Source organism: Triticum dicoccoides, chromosome 3B (assembly GCF_002162155.2).
Source record: "Triticum dicoccoides isolate Atlit2015 ecotype Zavitan chromosome 3B, WEW_v2.0, whole genome shotgun sequence".
Classification (NCBI taxonomy): domain Eukaryota; kingdom Viridiplantae; phylum Streptophyta; class Magnoliopsida; order Poales; family Poaceae; genus Triticum; species Triticum dicoccoides.
Window position 1 is genome coordinate 277,084,769 of NC_041385.1, and position 19,509 is coordinate 277,104,277.

Sequence of the window (19,509 nt, forward strand, 5' to 3'; positions counted from 1 at the left end):
TGGATGCCATGGAGCTCCTTCCCCAGGAGACCGTCGGGCGCGAGCTGGACATGGAGGAGGCGGCGGAGATCGACGAGCACCAGCTGTAGTAGTACTCTTTGTTTTGTTTAATTAAGAGCGTCGGTCTTTAATTTTTTAGAGTAACGTTTAGGCCAGCTAGCTCTGCTTAACTGATAAACTTGCTCAATTAAGAAGTGTGGGTGTGTTGTAGTATCCTTTGTGTACCCAACTTATGCAATGACGTGGATGAGCATTGTAACCAGGGAAATTTGAACCAAAAATTTTGACGTTCAAACTCATCGCACACGAGTTAAACTATCTCAACCGTTTGTGATGTTTACATATCATACATAGTTCTAAATAAGGGACCATGTCTGATGACACTTCGCACGCCAATTTTTAGCAGCGATTCCAAATTTTTGGCTTGCGCGGAAATATCTACCTCCCCGCCCCCTCCCCCTTACCAAAATCCACATTTCCCCTGTTTCCGCCTTCCTTTCGGAGTTGAAACCTTCACTCCTTGCTTGCAGCGCTGCCCCCCTCGCCGGTGACCCTCCTTCACGCTACTCGGCCTCGTCTATCCAGGCAGGTAATCCACACCAGACTCCATCATCCTCCTCCTTCCACATCCCACATGCCCCGACCGCCGGCGCGACACCTTCCACCCAAATCACTGACCCATCCACCAAATAAGCGCCACCCTAAGCCATGGTGCACATAGTATAGCCAGGAGATCAAGGAGCATTTGGCAGTGGAGAAGCAAATCATGGCCACACGCACAGATGAGGTCGTGATGGCTACCGTTCATGCTGACCCCCGGATCTTGGAGGAGCACCTTGCCATTTGCTAGCTATGCCGGTTAAGCATGCTTGGTTTACCCGTTGCATGTGCTGCTCCTGCCTTTCCTTAACAAATTCTAGTGAATTGTGCTATCTAATTCTACCATGCAATCTGTTGCTCATGTGTATATGTTTTGTATGTCGTGCAGTGTGTTTCTCACTTATTAACTGTTTGGTTAATTAGTTGTCTCTTCAGGTTACTATTTGGTTCAATTCTGCAAATGTGATGTTCAATTCTTCAGGCTGCAATTTTGTATTGTCTTCCATGTGAGAAATAAATCGAATTTATCATTACAAAATACATGAGAAACGAATACAATTGCTATATTTCCAAGTTTTCAAGCATGCTTGGTTTGATTATACATTGTGCAATGTGGCGCTCAGTTAATGTTTGGTTCATTTGTGTTGTGGTGTTTAGTTAACTGTTTGGTTCTATTCTGCAATGCGATGTTCAATAGTTGTGGGTGCATTCTGTTATTGTATACCATGTGAGAAGTATACTGAATTTGGCTGTACTAAATACATGAGAAACAAATACAATTGCTATATTTCCAAGTTGTCAAGCATGATTGGTTTGGTTATACATTGTTCAATGTGGTGCTCAGTTAATGTTTGGTTCGTTTGTGTTGTGGTGTTTAGTTAACTGTTTGGTTTAATTCTGCAATGCGATGTTCGACAGTTGTGGGTGCATTCTGTTATTGTATACCATGTGAGAAGTAAATAGAATTTGGCTGTGCTAAATACATGATAAATAAATACAATTGCTATATTTCCAAGTTGTTAAGCATGCTTGGTTTGGTTAATTATCTGATCTTCTATTAGGACCATGTTATATTGTGCAATGTGGTGCTCAGTTAATGTCTGGTTCATTTATTGTGGCGTTTAATTAACTGTTTGGTTCAATTCTACAATGCGATGTCCAATAGTTGTTGGTGCATTCTATTATTGTATACCATGTGATAAGTAAATCGAATTTGGCTATACTAAATACATGAGAAACGAATACAATTGCTATATTTCCAAGTTCTTAAGCAGGCTTGGTTTGGTGAACTGTCTTATCTTCTATTAGGAGTATGCTATATTGTGCAATGCGGTGCTCACTTAATGTTTGTTTCATTTGTTGTGGTGTTTAGTTAACTGTTTGGGTCAATTCTGCAATGCGATGGTCAATTGTTGTGGGTGCATTCTGTTATTGTATACCATGTGAGGAATAAATTGAATTTGGCTGTACTAAATACATGAGAAACAAACAATTGCTATATTTCCAAGTTGTTAAGCATGCTTGGTTCGGTTAATTGTCTGACCTCCTATTAGGAGTATGTTATATTATGCACTGTGGTGCTTAGTTAATGTTGGTTAATTTGTTGTGGTGTTTAGTTAACTTCTTGGTTCAATTATGCAATGCGATGTCCAATTCTCGTGGTTGGAATTTAATATTGTTGTGCATGTGAGGAATAAATTGAATTTCGATGCACTTAATACAAGAGAAACATATACAAGTGCTATATTTCCTAGTTCTTAATCTTGCTTGGTTTGGATAAATAGGTTTTCCATGTGGCTTGAATTAATTTGGTGAATCTGCAATGTGCTTATTTTTCATCAAAATATTTTACTGATAGCATGCGAACCCTTACTTAACCTCATGACTGACTACCTTATATGTGTTGAAGGGAAATAATGGGAAGCACCGAGGTTTACAATCGAGGTTAGCACGTGCATGGTCCATTGTCTAATAGCACATTATTGTGTAATTGCAGGAACCATTCTAATACTTAGGTTTTTAACAATTTCGTCTTGCACATGTAGATCCTGCTGTCACAGGTTTTGACCCACTGTTCGACCCTTTTTGCATATGGGGAAATGAGTTGTCCATGAATATCAATCAAGTCAAGAAAATCAGAAAGATTGTTAAGATAAAGAAATTGGCGACAAAAAACAACAAGATCTTTGTCTGCACAATGAACAAGACATCAATTCACTACAAGTTGGTACTAACTATTATACCTTGCCTTTTTTATTCCTTTGCCCCATTTCCAATATAGAGAAGATATTTATGCACATCGTTGTTTTCAGGACTTTCCAAAGCAGTTCACTGGTGATTACCTCTAAAACCCCCTCTATGGTCAGGAGGCGAGGAAGGTTTTCATACAACACCCACAGTTCAATATTGAAGTGTTCCTGAAGAGGACAAAGGATGGACAGTCAATCATCCACATGCACTGGCCTAAAGTTGCAAAGACCTTCAACATCCATGAAGGCTCAGTATTTGCCTGCCGCTTCAGTAGTTTTCCCGATGAGATGCATCTCTCTATGTACCATCCATGATGCTAATTTCGAAAGGTCATGTGAAACTTGGTGTTGGTGCAGTTGTGTAATGGGGTAGCTCAGTGCTGAAGCTATCATGTTGTACTCTGATGTATTTCAATTATGAAATCCTTCTTCCATAATATGGGAATGAAATATATTATGTGTTTAATATGAATGTCAATTAGATTAATAAATGGATTATTAATAATAGGGCAATTAGCCTACTAATGGCGAATTAGCCTGCTAATTGGTTTTTGCTATTACAAATGGTTATTGAGAAAGTACCTATCACATCACTAGCTTCTGGTACTTGCTGGTGTTTGCATCTTGTTGCATCATGTTTAAATTCTACTTAAGTTGAAATGGGGATTGATCAAACCCTAGCATCACAAAGAATTCAACTAGGTTCAAATAAAAATATTTTCAATGAACCCAAAATGCCTTCACAAAATGTTCATCATCTTTGGATTGGTGTTGAACCTCTGCCAAAAATATTGCACATTTTTCTAGGTCGATTGGGGGTCACTGAATTAAATCATACAATATTTGCATTTGAGCATTTAAATCCTATAAAATATTTTAAATGCCCAAATAATCACAAACTAAAATGTTTACTGTAGGAAATATTCCAAACAGTGGCCACAGTCAGTTGCATGATTTTTGGAAATGCTCTGGCATTTTTAATAAATCTGAACACAATTACAGAAAGTAGGAAACAGAAATAAAGAGAGAGAGAGAGAGAGACTCACCTAGGCTTTTACCTTTCGTTCTAGCCACCTGGCCTAACTGCTACACTACACGGCCGGCTAGGCCAGCCCACCCCATCGTGCGTCATCTTCCTCGCGCCTACTCGCGTCACGCGTGGTGCGTGCACAGCCGAGCCACGGCCACCTCCTGCTAGGCACGCAACTGCTTCCACCCACTCGCCCTAGACGTCGCCACGCACCCCCCTGACCTCTCCTTCTCTCTCCCGTGGCGATTTCCCTCTCAGTCCCTCTCTCCCGCGACCATCCGCGAGCGCCCGAGAACTCCGACGAGTTCCACCGAGGCCATCGTGCACCCCTTGCCTCGCTGACGCTTCCAGAAGAACGTCCACGACCTCCTCTTCCTCCTCCCCGAGCCACGCAAGCCTAGGATCACCACGCCGTCGTCTTCAAGCTCATCACCGCCGCATCTGCTCGCCGGACTTCATCGATCGATTCGCCGTCTCCGACGCGTCCTCGAGCCCGCTGAACCACTCTTCGGCCTCCCTGTGAGCTACCGCATCTTCCCCATCTCTTCCTGCTGCTGTTTGCGCACTCTAGCTAGCCCCCACCACCTTGCCTGAGAACCCCTCGACACCGACCATGGCGTCGTCGCGGCCACAGCCGTTGCCGCTTGCGTCCGAGCCCGCCAATGCGCTTAGTGCATTCCAAGGACCTCAAAGCACCCAACTGCTGCTCCTCCCGTGTTCTATGGCATGGATTCGGTCGAGCCCGAACTGCGGCCGCCGCCGAGGTCGACGCCGTGCTCAACTCCAGCCACCCCGCGGCCTCTTGAGCACCCTGCTAGATGCGGGCGTGTGCAGGCTATCTTCTCGTGGCCTTCGCGCATCCACCCGCCACCAGTAGCGCAGCCCCGGCGAGCTTCCGCCGTAGTTTTGGTCGCCGCCGGCGAAACCCAGGCGAGGGCCGACGTGGCTTCGTCATTAGCCTGAGGCTAATTACAGCGTTAACCTCGCCATGTGTCACTGACAGACTAGCCCCACCACTCTAATTAACCACGGGGTAACTCCTGTTTAGTTTTAACCTAACCTTGGTGGGCCCACGCGTCAGCTTGACCATGCTGACGTGATTGTTGACTGTCTGTGACCCTAGCCATTACCGTGAGACTGACCAGCGGGTCCCACAAGTCAGGTTTGACCTGGGCCACGCCTGTTGACTTGCTGACGTCACCGTGATGTCATGCTGACGCATTAAAGCCTTTCTGGAATTAAAATAAATCAAAAAAGGTTTAGAAATTCCCGAAAATGCTTTAAACTTCAATAAATCATAAATTCAACCATAACTCACAATGAAAAGATTTATATATGAGAAATGATCAGAAAAATCCAATCTATCCATATGTATTGTTTTCATGCATGTTAGAACAACTTATAGCTGCTGTTTAGGCCAAATCATATAAATGACCTTTAAACCTTCACATATGGAGTTTGAATTTGAACCTAGGGTTCAAACGAAATCCATTTAACTTGTTGCTAGTTGCATTAGCTCAATCAACGGCATATTTCCATGTCACGTTCATGCATCATATTGTTGCATGTCATTGATTGTGTTTCTTCTTTGTTTGTCGGTGGTTGTTCCCTCTCGATAGACATGTTCCAGCGATGAGTTCGATGACACCAAGGAAGAACTATACTATCTTCAGAAGTGCCAGGCAAGCAAACCCCCTTGTTCATTCCGATACAATCCCACTCTCTCGCTCCTGCTCTCTATTACTGCATTAGGACAACAACGATTCATTGGTTACTTGCTGCGGTAGTTGCACCGCTTTTCCTCTGCATTACCTGTCATTGCCACAGTAAATAGATGAAACCCACTAGAATGAGTAGCAATTGTTTTATCCCTGATGTGCCTACTCATTCATGCTTGTTTGTCATGCCTACTACTGCTTAGAGTTGAGTCAGGTCTGATTCATCAGGGATGAATTGGAGGTGTGTAAACATGTCCTACTGTGTGTGAGCTAAGTGTGTGAACACGATTTGGTAAAGGTAGCAGTGAGAGGCCATGTAGGAGTACATGGTGGGTTGTCTCATTGAAGCCGTCCTCAGGAACTGAGTTCTGTGTTTGTGATCCATGAACAACTACTACCTCCGGGTACTCCAAGCTCTCTCGACTTATTAATCAACTCGATCTCTGTCTAGGAGTTGCAACTAGTTTCTGGTGTTTGTAGGTTGTGTTAGTAGTCTACCAGGTGGCAACCGGTACAAGTGGGCTTGGGACAGACTAGGCACCATGGCACGGTGTACCAAGCATAGATCCACCCGTCGAGGTGGGCTTGGGAACCCTGCACACATTGTTTGGGGCCGTGAGCGACACCCCGGCTGGATCTCCTTGCGGATGGAACCCGAATAGGCGATAAACCTGGACGAGAGACTTGTGTGGTTAGTCAGGTCGTGGCCGACACCCTCGCTGAGCTTCCGCTTGAAGGTTGCCGAGCACATGTCGTTTAAATGGCGGTAAGTGGCGAGAGCGTGTGTGAAGAAGACCCCTGCGGGGTTAACATTATCTATTTGAATAGCCGTGTCCGCGGTAAAGGACCTCTGGGTTGCCTATACAGTTCATAGACAAGTGAAAGTGGATACTCTAAAATATGCAAGATAAGGGTGAGTGCTATGGATGGCGTTCTCGTAGGGAGACGGGAGCGGATCCATAGTGGTGTATTGATATGGTGAATGTGTGGACTCATGTGCGCCACCTCAAAAGAGTTACTGGCAGTCGTAGTTCAGAATAGCCACCGAGTCAAAGCTGGCTTGCTGCAGTTAAACCCCACCATCCCTTTGTTGATACTGATGCATATGTAGATAGTTCTAATGTAAGTCTTCCTGGGTACATTTGTACTCACGTTTGCTTATTTTATGTTTTTGCAGAGAGACTTCCGTCTCGCTAGTAGTTCCGCATAGACTTCGACGTTTAGTTTGTTACCTCGGCTACGATCTTGTGCCCTCGGCAGGATCTGGTAGATAGTCAGGCTTCTCAGCCTTTTTCATTTGTAGATGTCTGTACTCAGACATGATAAGCTTCCGCATGTGCTTTGACTTGTATGCTCTGAATGTTGGGTCATGAGACCCGTGTTGGTAATATCTCGCTCCTCGGAGCCTATTGAACAAAATACTTGAGTTGTAGAGTCATGCTGTGATGCCATGTTGTATTTGCACATATCGAGCATATTGTGTGTATGTTATTGAAATGCTTGGTATGTGTGGGATCTGACTATCTAGTTGTTTATCCTTGGTAGCCTCTCTTACCGGGAAATGTCTCCTAGTGCTTCCACTGTGCCTTGGTAGCTTGCTACTGCTCCGGAACACTTAGGCTGGCCGGCATGTGTCCTTCTTTGATCCTGTGTCTGTCTCTTCGGGGAAATGTCACGCGGTGTCTACCGGAGTCTTGTTAGCCTGCTACAGCCCGGTTTATCGGAGTCCTGCTAGCCCAGTTGCTATAGCCCGGATTCACTCACTGGCGACCGACACGTTCGTTGCTGGGTCATGTATTCCTGTCCCTGTAAGTTAGTGCCACTTTGGGTTCACGACTAGCCATGTCAGCCTGGGCTCCTTATCATACGGATGCTAGCGACACGATCATATAGTGTGCCGAAATGCGCAAACGGTCCCGGGCCTGATAAGGCGACACCCGTGGGAATACCGTGCGTGAGGCCGCAAAGTGATATGAGGTGTTACATGCTAGATCGATGTGGCATTGAGTCGGGGTCCTAACAGCTTTGGTATCAGAGCCTGACTACCTGTAGGATTACCAAGCCAAACTGGTCGAAGTTGAGTCTAGAAATGCTTTAGTTATATGTAGGGGAATTGATTGTGGGTTAGAACGTATGGCTCTTTTTACTCCTTTAACTTATGCCTTCTGATCTGAGTCATTATATCTTTCCTACGGGGTTAAGGAACTAGGCTATCTGTTCTTTATATCAGGATCACATGTTACTAATCCATAGACTTATAAGATTGTTGGATCTAAGCCTCAGTTCAGTTCCTACTACTTCCATGTATTCATAGCTGGCCTCGGAATCTTGATATTGTGATGATCGAGTGGTTATGCCACCATTTTGCCGGATGTCTCAAATCATTTTGAGAATTTACAATCGTTATGCTCTCCGAGTCATCCCAGGTTTCTAAATAGTCTGATGCATTTATAAATTCCTTCTTACAGCTCCGAAGTTCCTTTGGGCCAGTTTAACCACACTAATCGGTGAGTTGAGGTACTCTATTGCCTTGACATTTTTGTTGGAGTCATTATTATGACCCTAGGTGTCTTAGGGGATCATCTAGTAATCTAGCCATGTCTTGTGTTCCCAGTGTGAGGATTCTGGCCATCATTCTCGAAAGCATCCCGTGATGCCACCTAGTTAGTAGGCATTCCACTCCTGGGTTTTTGAACCCGAGATATTAGCAACCTTTGCATTAGTCCTCGAGGTCTGTGGTATTTCCTTCTTCCAATACCATGAACTGCTTATGGCAGAAGTTCTTTGAATCAAAAGATCGCAACAAGTGTGCTCTCGATGAGTTTCGCTTCTATTTTGCGACTCTGCCAATTCTATCTGTCTGCATGGGTTATCCGGAAGAAATGTGTTAAACTTGTTTGATATGCTAATCCATGCATCCACAACTCATAAAATCATATGTTCTTTTGAGTTGTCCCTCTTTAGTTGTATTCCGACCTCGTCTATCAATTGATAGTCAGGATTAGTGGTGCAATCGTGTTTGTCGATGTCTATTACTCTTGTGGTCCGTCAAGCCATTCTATTCCAGGATGACTAGGAGAAACAAACTCCAGTACCTCGTCCATATCCAGCATTGGGTCAAAGTAGTTGTACTTCGCAGCATCCAGTTTTTGGTTTGTTCTACCCTGAAGCATTACCCACTTCATTTCAGGAATGTGATGAGAATTGCACCTCCTCTTATGAATTCTTGACATAGTGATACTTCTCGCCACCATTATTCATTCCTCGGTTTCATGTTGTTGCAACCGGAATGCCCATAAGTGAATCGTGATGTGTGAAATCTATACTCCTAGCAACTATGTTGCTTGGTAGTTAAATGGACAATAACCTCATTCTTAGAGTGTTGGTTATTGAATCATCACCCTGCTAATTGGATCTTTTCATCTTGCCCTGAAAAGCAAGATTTTTCTCGAGTTTAGTAACATATCGGTGGTTCGTGATGTTCCGAATATCTTCTCAGAAGTATTACCAGTTGTCACCTGACCGCTATGTTGAGTTCGTGATCATGTTGATTTTCCTCCAAACCACCCAGTCTCCAAGATTCTGTGTGGATACCCTGAACTAGTCGGTTGAGCTAAACAACAACTTGGGGAGTTGGAAGATAAAGCTTTATCTGACTTAGTTCATTCCAAAGGTATATCTTTTGTGTGTGTGTGTGTGTGTGTGTGTGTGTTGAATAAAGATGATATCTCCATCGATTGGTCCTCGTGATCAACTGTTGGATCTATTGCCTTGTCAAAACTTTGACTTGAGTGTGGGCTATCGTCAAGTCAAATCAGAACCAACGATATTTGTAATGTTGTTTTACTCGTGGTTTTTCCTCGAGCATAGACCGTTATATCTTTTGTTCTGACCAATGCTATCACTTGTTCACATAATTGTGGAATTCCATTTACATGGAAATCTCAATAACTTGTTGTTGAGCCCATCAGCAGCATTTTGTCTCCTCCATGATTTGTGTTGAACATCCAGCTAGTGTTGGAAACTTCTACAAGCATTATCTTCATGTCATGTTCATGAAGCATGTGTTGGATGAAAGAAGTGATTTTTCTCTAATTCATGTGCACTTGATGTAAGTTGCCGCTGTGAGTTCGAGAAAGATTGTTTTTGCTTCCTTGGAATCATCCCAAGTTAGTCACGCATGTGCGAAGTACTCTATGGTTTGATAGGTTGGCCGCCTCCATTCTATATGTGTTCCTGATGTCTACTACGCAACCTTCTTCTTGTAGACGTTGTTGGGCCTGCAAGTGCACAGGTTTGTAGGATAGTAGCCAATTTCCCTCAAGTGGATGACCTAAGGTTTATCAATCTGTGGGAGGCGTAGGATGAAGATGGTCTCTCTCAAGCAACCCTGAAACCAAATAACAAAGAGTCTCTTGTGTCCCCAACACACCCAATACAATGGTAAATTGTATAGGTGCACTAGTTCGGTGAAGAGATGGTGATACAAGTGCAATATAGATAGTAGATATATGTATTTGTAATCTGAAATAATAAAAACAGCAAGGTAATTAATGATAAAAGTGAGCGTAAATGGTATTGCAATGATAGGAAACAAGGTCTAGGGTTCATACTTTCACTAGTGCAAGTTCTCTCAACAATAATAACATAGATAGATCATATAACAATCCCTCAACATGCAACAAAGAGTCATTCCAAAGCCACTAATAGCGGAGAACGAACATAGAGAATATGGTAGGGTGCGAAACCACCTCAAAGTTATTCTTTCGGATCGATCTATTCAAGAGTTCGTACTAGAATAACACCTTAAGACACAAATCAACCAAAACCCTAATGTCACCTAGATACTCCATTGTCACCTAAAGTGTCCGTGGGCATGATTATACGATATGCATCACACAATCTCAGATTCATCCAACCAACAGAAAGTACTTCAAAGAGTGCCCCAAAGTTTCTACCGAAGAGTCAAGAAAACGTGTGCCAACCCCTATGCATAGGTTCATGGGCGGAACCCGCAAGTTGGTCACCAAAACATACATCAAGAGGCACGTGATATCCCATTGTCACCACAGATAAACACCGCAAGACATACATCAAGTGTTCTCAAATCAAAGACTCAATCCGATAAGATAACTTCAAGAGGGAAACTCAATTCATCACAAGAGAGTAGAGGGGAAGAAACATCATAAGATCCAACTATAATAGCAAAGCTCGCGATACATCAAGATCGTGCCATAGAGAGAACACGAGAGAGAGAGAGAGAGAGAGAGAGATCAAACACATAGCTACTGGTACATACCCTCAGCCTCGAGGGTGAACTACTCCCTCCTCGTCATGGAGAGCGTCGGGATGATGAAGATGGCCACCGGTGATGGGTTCCCCCTCCGGCAGGGTGCCAGAACGGACTCCCGAGAGGTTTTTGGTGGCTATAGAGGATTGTGGCGGTGGAACTCCCGATCTATCTTGATATTCGATGTTTTTAGGGTACGTAGGCTTATATAGGCGAAAGAAGTCGGTCGGGAGGTGCTCGAGGGGCCCATGAGATAGGGGGGCACGCCCAGTAGGTGGGGCGGCGCCCCCTATCTCCTGGCCTCCTCGAGGGTCTTCTTACGTGAACTCCAAGTCTCCAGGATGATATTCTTCCAAAAAATCACGATGCCGAAGGTTTCATTCCGTTTGGACTATGTTTGATATTCCTTTTCTTCGAAATACTGAAACAAGCAATAAAACAACAATATGGGCTGGGCTTCCGGTTAGTAGGTTAGTCCCAAAAATGATATAAATTTTTAAAATAAAGCCCATAAACATCCAAAAAGGGGTAATATAATAGCATGGAACAATCAAAAATTATAGAAACGTTGGAGACGTATCAAGCATCCCCAAGCTTAATTCCTGCTCGTCCTCGAATAGGTAAATGATAAAAACAGAATTTTTGATGTGGAAAGCTACCTAGCATAATTCTCAAAGTAATTTTCTTTATTGGGGCATGAATGTTCAGATCTAAATGATACAAAATAAAATTTCATATTAACATGAAAATGGTGATACTTCAAGCATACTAATCAAAGTAATCATGTCTTCTCAAAATAACATGGCCAAAGAAAGTTATCCCTAGAAAATCATATAGTCTGGCTGTTGCTCTATCTTCATCACACAAAGTATTTAATCATGCCCAACCCCAATGACAAGCCAAGCAATTGTTTCATACTTTAATAATCTCAAACTTTTTCAACTTTCGCGCAATACATGAGCGTGAGCCATGGACATAGCACTATATGTGGAATAGAATGGTGGTTGTGGAGAAGACAAAAAGGAGAAGATAGTCTCACATCAACTAGGCGTATCAACGGGCTGTGGAGATGCCCATTAATAGATATCAATGTGGCTGAGTAGGGATTGCCATGCGACGGATGCACTAGAGCTATAAATATATGAAAGCTCAACAAAAGAAACTAAGTGGGTGTGCATCCAACTTGCTTGCTCACGAAGACCTAGGGCATTTTGAGGAAGCCCATCATTGGAATATACAAGCCAAATTCTATAATGAAAAATTCCCACTAGTATATGCAAGTGACAACATAGGAGACTCTCTATTATGAAGATCATGGTGCTACTTTCAAGCACAAGTGTGGAAAAAAAGATAGTAGCATTGTCCCTTCTCTCTTTTTTTCTCATTTTCTTTCTTTTTCTTTTTTTCCCTTTTTTTCTTTTGGCCCTTTTTTTCTTTTTATTTTTGGCCTTTCTTCTTTTCTTTCTTTTTGTAAAGTCCGAAGTCTCATCCCGACTTGTGGGGGAATCATAGTCTCCATCATCCTTTCCTCACTGGGACAATGCTCTAATAATGAAGATCATCACACTTTTATGGATTTACAACTCAAAAGCTAGAACAAGATATGACTCTATATGAATGCATCCGGCGGTGTACCGAGATATGCAATGAATCAAGAGTGACATGTATGAAAATTATGAAGGTGGCCTTGCCACAAATACAATGTCAACTACATGATCATGCAAAGAGCAATATGACAAAAGTAATGCGTGTCATATGAACGGAATGGTGGAAAGTTGCATGGCAATATATCTCGGAATGGCTATGGAAATGCCATAATAGGTAGGTATGGTGGCTGTTTTGAGGAAGATATATGGTGGGTGTATTGTACCGGAAAAAGTTGCATGGCACAAGAGAGGCTAGCAATGGTGGAAGGGTGAGGGTGCGTATAATCCATGGACTCAACATTAGTCAAAAGAACTCATGTACTTATTGCAAAAATCTACAAGTCATCAAAAATAAAGCACTACGCGCATGCTCCTAGGGGGATAGATTGGTAGGAAAAGACCATCGCTCGTCCCCGACCGCCACTCATAAGGAAGACAATCAATAAATAAAATTGTGCTCCAACTTCATCACAAAGCGGTTCACCATGCGTGCATGCTACGGGAATCACAAACCCCAACACAAGTATTTTTCATGATCCCCTCAACTAGCATGACTCTAATATCACTACCTCCATATCTCAAAACAATTATCAAGCATCAAATTGATCATAGCATCCAATTCAATTTCTATGATAGTTTTTATTATACCCAACTTGGATGCCTACCATTCTAGGATCAACTTTATAACCATAGCAAATACCTTGTTGTTCTAAAAGACTCTCAAAATAATATAAGTGAATCATGAGAGACTAGCAATTCTATAAAATATAACCACTACCGTGCTCTAAAAGATATAAGTGAAGAAAAATGAGTACTCGAATAATTGTGCAACTATGCGAAGACTCTCTAACATTAAGGAATTTCATATCTTGGTATTTTATTCAAACAGCAAGCAAAGCAAAATAAAATCACATTGCAAGGATAGCACAACTCATGTGAAGAAGCAAAAACTTAGGTTCAACCGATACTAACCGATAGTTGTTGAAGAAGAAAGGTGGGATGCCTACCGGGGCATCCCCAAGCTTAGATACTTGAGACTTCTTGAAATATTATCTTGGGGTGCCTTGGGCATCCCCAAGCTTGAACTTTTGTGTCTCCTTAATTCCTCTCATATCACGGTTTCTCTATTTCTCAAAAGCTTCATCCACAACAAACTCAACAAGAACTCGTGAGATAGGTTAGTATAAACCAATGCAAAACCTTATCATTTTCTACTGTAACAAATCACTAAAATTATTATTCCACATTGCATACTAAATGCCTCTGCATATTTAATACTCCTATCCTGAAATATAATCTTTAAGCAAGCAAACATATGCAAACAATGCAAACATAACAGCAATCTGCCAAAACAGTATAGTCTATAAAGAATGCAAGATTCATCATACTTCCTCACTCCAAAAATTATGAAATAAAGTTCCCACTGTAGTAAATTTATCAGAGCTCATTATGCAGAAAGTTTCAACATTATATCATTCTCTGACTTTTCTAGGGAATTTTTGCAACACCGGTAAACTTTCTGTTTTCAAACAGCAACATGTATACTAGCAAAATAAGCATGGCAAAGGCTATCCTTGACATTTTTATTGAAAATAAAGATTCAAAACATTATTATAAATAACAGAAAGAAAACACTAACAAAATAAAATGATGCTCAAAGAAAAACACATATCATGTGGTGAATAAAAATATAGCTCCAAGTAAAGTTATCGATGAACGAAGACGAAAGAGGGGATGCCTTCCGGGGCATCCCCAAGCTTAGGCTCTTGGTTGTCCTTGAATATTACCTTGGGGTGCTTTGGTAATCCCCAATCTTAGGCTCTTGCCACTCCTTATTCCATAGTCCATCGAATCTTTACCCAAAACTTGAAAACTCCACAACACAAAACTCAACAGAAAACTCGTAAGCTCCGTTAGTATAAGAAAATAAAACCACCACTTAGGTACTGTAATGAACTCATTCTAAATTAATATTGGTGTAATATCTACTGTACTCCAACTTATCTATGGTTCATACACTATCATACTACTCATAGATTCATCAAAATAAGCAAACAACACATAGAAAACAGAATCTGTCAAAAATAGAACAATCTGTAGTAATCTGTATCAAATGTACACTTCTGTAACTCCAAAAGTCCTACAAAATTAGGAAGTCCTAAGCAATTTGTGTAAACATCCATAGAAAAAAGAATCAGATCAGAAGCACGTTTCTGTGAATTAACAAAAGTAATTTACTGGGTGCAAAAGTTTCTGATTTTCAGCAGGATCAACACAACTATCACCGTAAGCTATCCTAAAGGTCTTACTTGGCACTTTATTGAAACAAAAGCTATAAAACATGATTAATACAGTAGCATAATCATGTGGACACACAAAAACAGTAAGGATAAATATTGGGTTGTCTCCCAACAAGCGCTTTTCTTTAATGCCTTTCTAGCTAGGCATGATGATGACAATGATGCTCACATAACAGATAAGAATTGAAACATAACGGGAGCATCATGAAGCATATGACTAGCACATTTAAGTCTAACCCACTTCCTATGCATAGGGATTTTGTGAGCAAACAACTTATGGGAACAATAATCAACAAGCATAGGAAGGTAAAACAAACATAGCTTCAAGATTTTCAACACATAGAGAGGAAACTTGATATTATTGCAATTCCTACAAGCATATATTCCTCCCTCATAATAATTTTCAGTAGCAACATGAATGAATTCAACAATATAACCAGCACCTAAAGCATTCTTTTCATGATCTACAAGCATAGAAAATTTACTACTCTCCACATAAGCAAATTTCTTCTCATGAATAGTAGTGGGAGCAAACTCAACAAAATAATTATCATGTGAGGCATAATCCAATTGAAAACTAAAACCATGATGACAAGTTTCATAGTTATCATTATTCCTAATAGCATACAAGTTATCACAATAATCATCATAGATAGCAACTTTGTTCTCATAATCAATTGGAACCTCTTCCGAAATAGTGGAATAATTACTAAATAAAGTTGACACTCTTCCAAATCCACTTTCATATTCATCACAATAAGATTCAACATCCTCCAAAGTAGTGGGATCACTACTTCCTAAAGTTGACACTCTTCCAAACCCACTTTCATCAATATAATGATCATAAATAGGAGGCATGCTTTCATCATAATAAATATTCTCATCAAAACTTGGGGGACAAAAAATATCATATTCATCAAACATAGCATCCCCAAGCTTGTGGCTTTGCATATCATTAGCATCATGGATATTCAAGGAATTAATAGTAACATCATTGCAATCATGCTCATCATTCAAAGATTCAGTACCAAGCATTTCCATCAAACGCACGAAGGATATTAAAAAGACGAAGCGTATGAGACAAACTTAACTCCATTTTTAATTTTCTTTTATAAACTAAACTAGTGATAAAACAAGAAACATAAAGATTCGATTGCAAGATCTAAAGATATACCTTCAAGCACTCACCTCCCCGGCAACTGTGCCAGAAAAGGGCATGATGTCTACTACGCAACCTTCTTCTTGTAGACGTTGTTGGGCGTGCAAGTGCAAAGGTTTGTAGGACAGTAGAAAATTTCCCTCGAGTGGATGACCTAAGGTTTATCAATCCATGAGAGGCATAGGATGAACATGGTCTCTCTCAAGCAACCCTGCAACCAAATAACAAAGAGTCTCTTGTGTCCCCAACACACCCAATACAATGGTAAATTGTATAGGTGCACTAGTTCGGCGAAGAGATGGTGATACAAGTGCAATATAGATAGTAGATATAAGTATTTGTAATCTGAAATAATAAAAACAGCAAGGAAATTAATGATAAAAGTGAGCATAAACGGTATTGCAATGATTGGAAACAAGGCCTAGGGTTCATACTTTCACTAGTGCAAGTTCTCTCAACAATAATAACATAGATAGATCATATAACAATCCATCAACATGCAACAAAGAGTCATTCCAAAGCCACTAATAGCGGAGAACGAACATAGAGAATATGGTAGGGTGCGAAACCACCTCAAAGTTATTCTTTCGGATCGATCTATTCAAGAGTTCGTACTAGAATAACACCTTAAGACACAAATCAACCAAAACCCTAATGTCACCTAGATACTCCATTGTCACCTAAAGTGTCCGTGGGCATGATTATACGATATGCATCACACAATCTCAGATTCATCCAACCAACAGAAAGTACTTCAAAGAGTGCCCCAAAGTTTCTACCGAAGAGTCAAGAAAACGTGTGCCAACCCCTATGCATAGGTTCATGGGCGGAACCCGCAAGTTGGTCACCAAAACATACATCAAGAGGCACGTGATATCCCATTGTCACCACAGATAAACACCGCAAGACATACATCAAGTGTTCTCAAATCAAAGACTCAATCCGATAAGATAACTTCAAGAGGGAAACTCAATTCATCACAAGAGAGTAGAGGGGAAGAAACATCATAAGATCCAAATATAATAGCAAAGCTCGCGATACATCAAGATCGTGCCATAGAGAGAACACGAGAGAGAGAGAGATCAAACACATAGCTACTGGTACATACCCTCAGCCTCGAGGGTGAACTACTCCCTCCTCGTCATGGAGAGCGCCGGGATGATGAAGATGGCCACTGGTGATGGGTAACCCCTCTGGCAGGGTGCCGGAACGGACTCCCGAGAGGTTTTTGGTGGCTACAGAGGCTTGTGGCGGCGGAACTCCCAATTTATCTTGATATTCAATGTTTTTAGGGTACGTAGGCTTTTATAGGCGAAAGAAGTCGGTCGGGAGGTGCTCGAGGGGCCCACGAGACAGGGGGGGCTCGCCCAGTAGGGGGGGCGGCGCCCCCTATCTCCTGGCCTCCTCAAGGGTCTTCTGACGTGAACTCCAAGTCTCCAGGAAGATATTCTTCCAAAAAATCCCGATGCCGAAGTTTTATTCTGTTTGGATTCCGTTTGATATTCCTTTTCTTTGAAATACTCAAACAGGCAATAAAACAGCAATATGGGCTGGGCCTCCGGTTAGTAGGTTAGTCCCAAAAATGATATAAATGTGTAAAATAAAGCCCATAAGCATCCAAAAAGGGGTAATATAATAGCATGGAACAATAAAAAATTATAGATACGTTGGAGACGTATCAGTTCCCTAGCACACCAAGCCACTGATTTACTTGTTCATGGAGAAGAAGTTCCTTCTTAAGAGTATACCTTATGCAAGGACTTTGATATCCTCGATGATGGTTCCCCACCTGAACTCGGTAGTGTTTTATTATAAGAGTACTACGTGGTCATGCTTGTTTGGGACAGCGTGTCCACATGTGTGTAGCAGAACTAGCTCATGTTTTGGAGCTTACTACCGTAGTCCATTTCCTGAGAATCTCGCAATGTCATCTTGTCGATTTGTGTTGCAAACTTTAATTTTTCTTTCTGGACTTGATGAGTCTGGAATATTCTGACACCAACCAGATCTGAATCTCAGGAAGATATGATGGTTGGAATGTTTCCCAAGAAATATAATATTGGTCCCTCTGTAACGCGGTAAGGTGGATGTCGTGGCCAACACACCCTGCCGGAAGACCTATTGTTATAGTATCTTGATTGAGGAAGTTGGCCACCTCCCCATAAGGATCTCATAGGATTTACTCTAGAAGTTGTTCCTTATGGATTTTTGTGTTCCCGAAGTCCGACCTTACACTTGATGTTCTAGATACCAAACCATAACTATAATGGTTCACGCTAGCACATCAATAAGAACATTAGAAGCGGAGCGCTAAATGTCTCTCGATCGATCGTCCAGATATTGTTCCCCTTGGCCTCGCTAAGGTGAAATCTGAGAAGGTGTTATCTTCCTTTGCGTCTGCATCGTCCATCACTATTCATCATGGTAGTATGTTGAGTTGCCAGGATCCTTGGCACGGATGTTGGTAAAACCTTGATGAATATGGAAATGCTCAAGTTCTTGAGGGAAGGCCCAGTCACTAGGTTATATTCTTGGTATCAATTGGAATGTGCCTTCCATTTGCGAGTTTTTCCATAACCGAAGTTTCTTTTCCAAACTGAGTATGCCATTCCTTCAAACTCTGCCAATCGATTGTTGGTGAATTGCCTTAGCCTGGTATGAAGAGTTTCAATGATCCTTTCCGATGGAGTTTCTTTCTGACGTCATCGAGTTGGATGAAGATCTTGTAAGAAAATATGTCAAGATCAATATGAAGCAATGAATCAACATCCTTCAGAAGGACAGTTGGATCGTGAAGATCATGCTAGCTTTGTGTCCCCTCTAGTTTCTTACCTCACGTCTTGAATCTCGGGGCGAGATTCTCGTTTAGTGGGGGTGAGTTGTCACATCCCTAGCTTCTAGTACTTCCTGGTGTTTGCATCTTGTTGTATCATGTTTAAATTCTACTTAAGTTGAAATGGGGATTGATCAAACCCTAGCATCACAAAGAATTCAACTAGGTTCAAATAAAAATATTTTCAATGAACCCAAAATGCCTTCACGAAATGTTCATCATCTTTGGATTGGTCTTGGACCTCTGCCAAAAATATTGCACATTTTTCTAGGTCAATTGGGGGTCGCTGAATTAAATCATATAGTATTTGCATTTGAGCATTTAAATCCTATAAAATATTTTAAATGCCCAAAAACTCACAAACTGAAATGTTTATTGTAGGAAATATTCCAAACAGTGGCCACAGTCAGTTACATGATTTTTGGAAATGCTCTGGCATTTTTAATAAATCCAAACACAATTACAGAAAATAGGAAACAGAAATAAAGAGAGAGAGAGAGAGACTCACCTGGGCTTTTACCTGTCGTTCTAGACACCTGGCCTACGTGCTATAGTAGACGGCCTGCTAGGCCAGCCCACCCCGTCACATGTTGTCTTCCTCGCGCCAACTAGCGTCGCGCATGGCGCGCACAGCCGAGCCGCGGAAACCTCCTCCTAGCCACGCAGCTGCTTCCCCCCCTCGCC